Below are 7,015 nucleotides of genomic sequence, written 5' to 3'. Positions count from 1 at the left end.
CAAAATACAGATTGGAAAATATAGATTGGAAATTCTAAGTGTAAAAACAGTGATAATAAAATTTAAAATTAAATTATAACCTACAATAAATAATGATAGGCACGAATAGAACATTTTATTGAGCCATCTATGTGTAGCCTACAATATTTGTTTGATAAAAAATATTGTATTTTTCTCCAAAGGAAACATTTTATTGCATTGTGAACTGAAGAAAATCTATATGTTTTCTTGTATAGAAAATTCTACCTTAACATATAACACACCTGGAACTTCATTGCTAAACTTGCAACATGGCCAATGAGAAATTACTTTTATTTCAAATGAAGAACTTTTTGTTCCATTTAGAACCTGATGCTTCTCTTTGTGATCTCATTTGTAATACCCATTGCTAGGTTATGTTGACAATGAAAACGTATGCAGTACGTGCTCCCAAACACAAACTCAACAAGTCTATACACAATGCTTTCATGAGCCAAATAGCACAAATTTGTTCAGCATAACTAAATCAGATGGCTTACTGTCAGATAGAAGCTCAAAGTGGTGTATGTCACAATTACAGCACTACTTCTGCATTGTATATTTGTACAAGTGAGTGTTAGTCAAGAAGTTACATACTCAATACACATACCTTTTCATAACATGTTCAAAAGAAAAGTACTCAAACAGAAAAGTTAATAATGTTTTTATTATTTAATTCTACTCTTTCCTTTGATTTTTTTTAAATATTATTTTACAAATGTAACATTATTAAAATTTTACCATTGTTAAATATATAACAACCATGCACAGTACAATGTCACGTTCACATTTGTTTTAGTAGTGAATCTTTGTTTTCGAGATAGCTCTCCCTGATTACATAATACATGTATTGCTATGTTTTATAAGTATGAATGCTATAATCTGTGGAAGTGTTGTATTGTATTAAATAGCATTTAACCAATAACACATGTATTTTTGAATAACACAATGGTAACTGAATCACTATACCGTATATGAAGACTATGACACTGTACTAGCTCATTTAAAACACAATTAAAATGGAACCACATACTCATTAGATGCTCCCAGTGAAGCAAAGCTGATGAAAAAAAAATGGAATTGGGATGATCAGGAAAAGAAATGAAAGATATATAAGACATACACAATACTGTGTAGGACCTTGAAATAGACATAAAAACAAGGCTGACAACACAATGTAATGGCTCATTTAAAAAAACAATTGTTTGTCTTCATTTGAATGTAGGTACACTTTTGTATAAAAAAAAATAATGGTATACAGAAATGTATTACATCATGTAAATATGTAACAAACCATATTAACAATGTTAGCTCAGACACTACTTATACACATCACTGTCCATAGAATATAAATACATGGCTTAACAAATATGTACAATGTAGTATACATTTTCTTTTGTTTTAAGTACACACTTTTTGCACCTGCAAAACAGTTATTGAAAACGTATAATAGTTGTTAGTTGTTAAACTATATTAATGCTTCTTTATTTTAATTGTAGTAACTTATAAACTGTTTAACTCTGTAGGAGAAAAGGCACCTGAAACAAAATGCTTCAGGATTCCGCATTGTTCTGATTAATGTTATGATGCAAAATACCAATAGCTCTCCAAATGAAAGAAGCTATCAAATTCTGCTTTTTTGTTATTCTTTACAGAGAGGTGCTTTAATCACCAATAAATTACAAAAATGTCACAAAAATGAAATGATAAATTGAGTTTATGCCTTACGGGACATGCTTTCCTTCCTGGCTAACTTCAGTATGCTCGCCTGTTTTTGGAGCCCTGTACAGACATTTTAAAAAAAGGAAATGTCCAGCAACTCAAAAAGAATAAAATGTTGACCTCCTCATGATTACAAGTAATATCTATTTTCTTTTGGACATTTTGTACTTTGTACTCTGGAGCTGTGCGCTTATGCTTCTCATGCTGCTCTGCCTGTGGACTCAACAGCAATAATGTTCATGAATATGTAAATCCTGCATGCATAACCACAAGCAAATTTGCATGAAGCTTGCTGCTAAGAGGAGCGCCAAAATTTTTTCATCTCGTCTATGAAAAATAATGACATCATCTTTCTTAAATGCTCAGGCAAATTTTAAAATAATCAAGGCACGACAAAGCCGCACATGCTAGAAAGCTGCAGATGCTTAAATGCCTTTTTTTTTTAAAATGTGTATTGTGTTCATGTTTACAATGGATGGAGTACATACAGTTTCGTTGGGTTTTCTTTTAATGATACATCTGATTTCTTACACTCCCACAATGACTGAAAAAAGGTTTTCTAAGTTAATGAGGAGCTTGTTAATTGCTTCAACAAATGAAAGTGCCACCTATGAGGTATTTTGCACAACATAAATAATATACTTGTTTTGTGAAATAAATTGAGTGTTTTCATTGTTTAAATAAGCAGGCAATCTCATGCATACTAACATGATGTGCAGATTTCTACGACTCAGGTACGACTCAGCGAATGTTAATACTTCAGCTTCGAAGCTGTAAGCAGTCTGATGTAAGAATGAGAAACAAACAAGATCATTAATGGTGATGGGACTTATAACAATACATATGCGTATTCCACTGCACATCATTTGAACCTGCACTGCTGACAAGGTCTTACAGAACACTGTGCCCAGTGCATCTATTATGTCACTGCTGTGAAAAGCAGCCTGCTGATTGGTCACTTTCTACATCACATAATGCTGACTGGTTATAAAGGACCTGTCTAGGAGAAACCCTGTAGGTGTTCCATTGTCTGGTAAAGTTGATATGGCTGCCTGATTTTTGCAGAAGGTTAGACAGATCAGCTGCATACACGGCATAAATGTTTCTCTTCCTCTTCATGCAGGATTTTCCCTAAGCCCCGATCTTATTGGCTAACTCAACATTAATGTTAATTATTTTTGCTTGCCTGTGAAAAAATGACTTGATCATGAATTGTTATGCGGTACCATTGTCAAACTGGGAGGTGAAATCTTTTCAGGAGATAGGAACAGCAATTGAAGATCTGGAAATTTAAGGTAAACACACAAGATTTATTTTCATTTTTAATTATCTAATGATATTTCTTTGGATATCAGAAAATGTTGTGTACAAAAAAATCAGTACTCTAAAAAGCCGAAAAGTAATTTGCAGTCTGTGCGCCTAGTTACACTGCTTAGTTTTAGCGAATAGGCTTTTTGAAAATTTATTTTCGTTTTCTTTTCTTGTAATATAGACGGATCTAATCGTGAAGTCTGGGCTTGTTGCCAATGACTGGTATTTCACGCCAGCGACCGCCTTACAGACAAGAACTGTGGGAAGCAGGAGGGAAACTCTCCTAGGGTGCCAACGCCATGGAGACACAGCTGGGCTGAACAAGATTCACTTGAAGCGACAACAAGAAAGGGAGAATAGAGTCTGACTCGACCACTGCCCTGGCTGGCAGTAACTAAGAGAGCCGGCAGCCAATCGTGCCATGCTGCAGTGCTCAAGACCAGCGTTGCATCTTAGCCAATCAGTGACATCATTGGTGAGAAACTCATTTACATCATGCTGTAATGAACGTTGTCTAACATATTTTTTTCCTACAGATTAGTTCCCACCATTAATTATTCTGCTTGCATAATTTGCAGTGCTCTGTGCAAATAGGCATCTATGTTCTCAGCGATTGGGCTTAGGCGTACCTTATCTATAGAGGCGGATTTGATATTAATGCCTTTGTTAGCACCTTATGTACCTAACAATCCTTGCCTTAGTTAATATTCGCTTTAGACCATTACAAATTTTATTGTCTGCATGAAATAATAGGAAACATTGGATTATGTTTGAAAATGTTCAGAATTTATACAATCGCTAGACCACAGACTACCACAAAGAGCTGCAGAGAATAGGCATCTTCTGAAGAATTATTGTCCACGCAGCAGTTATAATTCTTCTGAATACGATTCTCACAACCGCTCTCTGGACACCGTTTCTTCTTGAGGCTCCATGCGCCTCTGTCACAACCAGTTGTAGTATGGCAATGTCATCTTTCATTCTTTTCTTTTTACCCACTTTCAGGCATATGCCATTTGATTAATAAATAGGACTGGGCTTCACTCTGTATAAATATTCTCCCCACCTCCCAGTTCACATTGTGCACAATCTCCTTGATGTGCATCCATTTGCCCAAGGAATGGAACCAAAGTAAAGGGGGGGGGGGCTACAGTTAACCTCATCGCACTGAGTACGGTTTTTGCCGATGCTGCAGTGGATGTGCTCAACATTTTTAATTCAAAATTAAGAACCGTTGTCTTTGAATATCAAGTTTTCTGTGTAAAAGTTTTGAAAAATATTAATAAAAAAATATATAGTATTTTTGTATTACTTGAGTCTTTTCAAAATGATGCTGCAATTTTCTCTTAACCTTTTTGGAAAACTAGAAACTAGAACTGTATTCAAGTCTGTGTTGATCTTTTTAGTAATTTTTGGTAACACTGGTGAAATCTAAGGTTATTAAAGAAACGGGTCCTGCTACATATAGCTGAATTTAGGCATAAGGAAATTAAGTGGTGTATTTCATTAAAAAATTGTAATAAGAAAAAAATGAGAAAAAGAAATCGATCAGTTATCATTTTTCTTAAGTAGTAGTAAAGCCATAAATAGGGAGTTTGTTCCGGGTGAGGCTTGGGCATTGTTCTCCATTTGCTTTATGAAAATTCGGTTGAATAATCGACCATGCAGTGGCCTTGAAAAGAACAGAGGGGTTCAGTACAGACCCCCAGCTCTTTCAGTGCGCCTCGCATGCCCGTCGCTTCATCAGTATTCTCTGTTCGGCTGCTCGGCTAAAGCCACTGTCTCTCCTGCTGCAGATCTTATCCTGTAATTGTAATCATGCGTAATAATATATTAGCCTAATGGGCCCCTCTTTCAGTAGAAGAGTGGTTTCATACATTTGGCTCCAAGAACAGACCTGGCTTTTTGCCAGTTCGTAGCCATTATTCACACAAGCAATCACCAGACCTCTGGAAGAAAAAACATCTGCACAAATGCTGATGCCAAAAGATATGCACCCCTCTACATAATGGTGGTGGGGGGGGGGGGCTCTTAAAAACGTAGTTCACGAAAAAGGACTGCATATACATTATATCTTTTGACGTTTTATAGGGTGCGCGATGAAAGAAAAGCGATTGGGAAATCCATTGTGGACTGATCTGACTGAAGAGAAAGAAATTCTCTTCTTTTCAGCTCGGCACGTTCATGCCTGGAAAGTGCCTTATTATGTCGCAGTTTCTCAAAGAATTGAGAATTGTGTTATTGCCCTGGAACGTGTGTTCGTTTTCACAGCCCTAATCTTCGTAGGTCCTCTCATGCCTGAAGAAACGCCCAGAACGCTCTCTTGGGGCGGGAGCCGCCCTTTGACCTTTACCCATTGGCTAGCAGCGCCGGGATTTTGTTCGACTGCGGTGAATGCTGCATCCTGATTAGGCGGCAGCGGGCGCCACTGCAGCGGTGACCAACAGGACCGCGTCCAAAGACTTCACTGGTTGCCGCAGGGACGAATGAGGAAGAGATATGGCTAAATTAATAATTGTGCTTACATTATAAAATATTTTTGATCCGTTTGCAATGAAGACTATATAACCACAATGGAGAACTGTACATAGGTTAGTATCAACAAATCAGTTGTATTACACAGCAAAAATTAGAAGTGGCATCATAGACAACAAAGGCAGTGCTGGAGTTTTATGTGATGTCACTCTAAATGCCAAGGTGGAAAACATGTAATTAAGGGGTTTTTAAACTGAACTTCGTGTTGTAGGGTTTGTTTGTATATTCTGAAGTATAACGTTTATTTTGGAGCGTTCAGCAAGGGGCAGGCATCCGCGTGAATGATTTTGTGATGTAACCTGCGAGGCGCCAGTCTTTAAGGTGCCTAGAGGGTTTATACAACATGGTGCAAGTTTCATTAATATGCTGTCGGTATCATTGCCAGAAAGCCGAATTCACTTAGTAAGTCAGAATTTATACAATGACTATTTATGAGACATCATCCCAAGCAGCCAAATCTAAGAGGCGCAACTGTTATTTACAAAAATTAATTGGTTATCATTAAAATGCCTAGAGTGAGACATACTAGTGAAGAGATCGTCAATAATGTTTTAATTCTGTCATGCAATTGCAATTAAGCACACAATGCCTGATTAATAAACGTTTTCCTTTCTGAAAAAAACTTGCAGCTGGATACAGTGAAAAACTAAACATAAAAAATGTGATACTTTGTCAAAATGTGCATATATTTGCATGTAGAGATACCATTCACACAAGTAAAATATCTGCCAAGTATCCACAGATATTCCCAGAGCTCTAAGTGATACCTTGTGGATATTCCCAAGAGAATGCTCAGGTGTAGAGCAATCCAAATGAAGTAAAGATTACAGAATCATACCCTTGTGGGCATTCACAAATATTCGATAGCTCTCCCAGGCTTGTTTGTGTTTCAAAAGTTAATTCCCAGTGTGTTATTGGTCCACAAACTTTGACGAAGTGCACGAAAGTCACCTCACTTGGAAAAAAATAATTCTGTGAAACATCACCAATTTCCCAAACCTATGCAGCACATTTTCTGCACCAACTCCCACTCATGTTGCTATTGTAGACCATTACAGAGTTCTAATGACAGAGATGTCTACTGCATCGTATACAGGTGTGCCCACCTGCCCTGAGTGCCCACTGTGTGAATATCTGGTTTTCCTTCATTTTTGTTCTGGCCCTGGCATCATACTATCCTAATGTGAGTGCAGAGCCCTAAGCGTATCCTTGACTATGCGAGGTCCAGGACCTGTCCTGTGATCTGGATGATGTGCACCAAGTGTACCCTCTGAGTGGAAAGAGGACTACTAACACTGTCCTGAGTATAGCACATAAAACGGGGCTGGACGCAACCATGCAATACGATAATAACATCCAGGAATTGTAAAATGTGGTAAATCACTTGTGAGGGCCTCAAAGCACTGAATTGTAGGCACGGATAAATTGA

At 37.2% G+C, this 7,015-nt stretch overlaps 1 long non-coding RNA gene across 1 annotated transcript in view; it reads left to right on the top strand.

Moving 5' to 3' along the window:
- The first annotated feature begins 3,311 nt into the window (after positions 1–3,311).
- LOC138249080 (uncharacterized) overlaps positions 3,312–7,015 on the top strand; it is a 102,931-nt gene continuing 99,227 nt past the window's right edge. The window contains exon 1 of the long non-coding RNA XR_011194703.1: positions 3,312–3,526. This is a non-coding gene — a long non-coding RNA (uncharacterized lncRNA). The remainder of the gene's footprint in view (positions 3,527–7,015) is intronic.

This window comes from Pleurodeles waltl, chromosome 8 (genome assembly GCF_031143425.1).
Source record: "Pleurodeles waltl isolate 20211129_DDA chromosome 8, aPleWal1.hap1.20221129, whole genome shotgun sequence".
NCBI classification, from domain to species: Eukaryota; Metazoa; Chordata; class Amphibia; order Caudata; family Salamandridae; genus Pleurodeles; species Pleurodeles waltl.
This window is presented reverse-complemented; position numbering and strand designations above follow the sequence as displayed.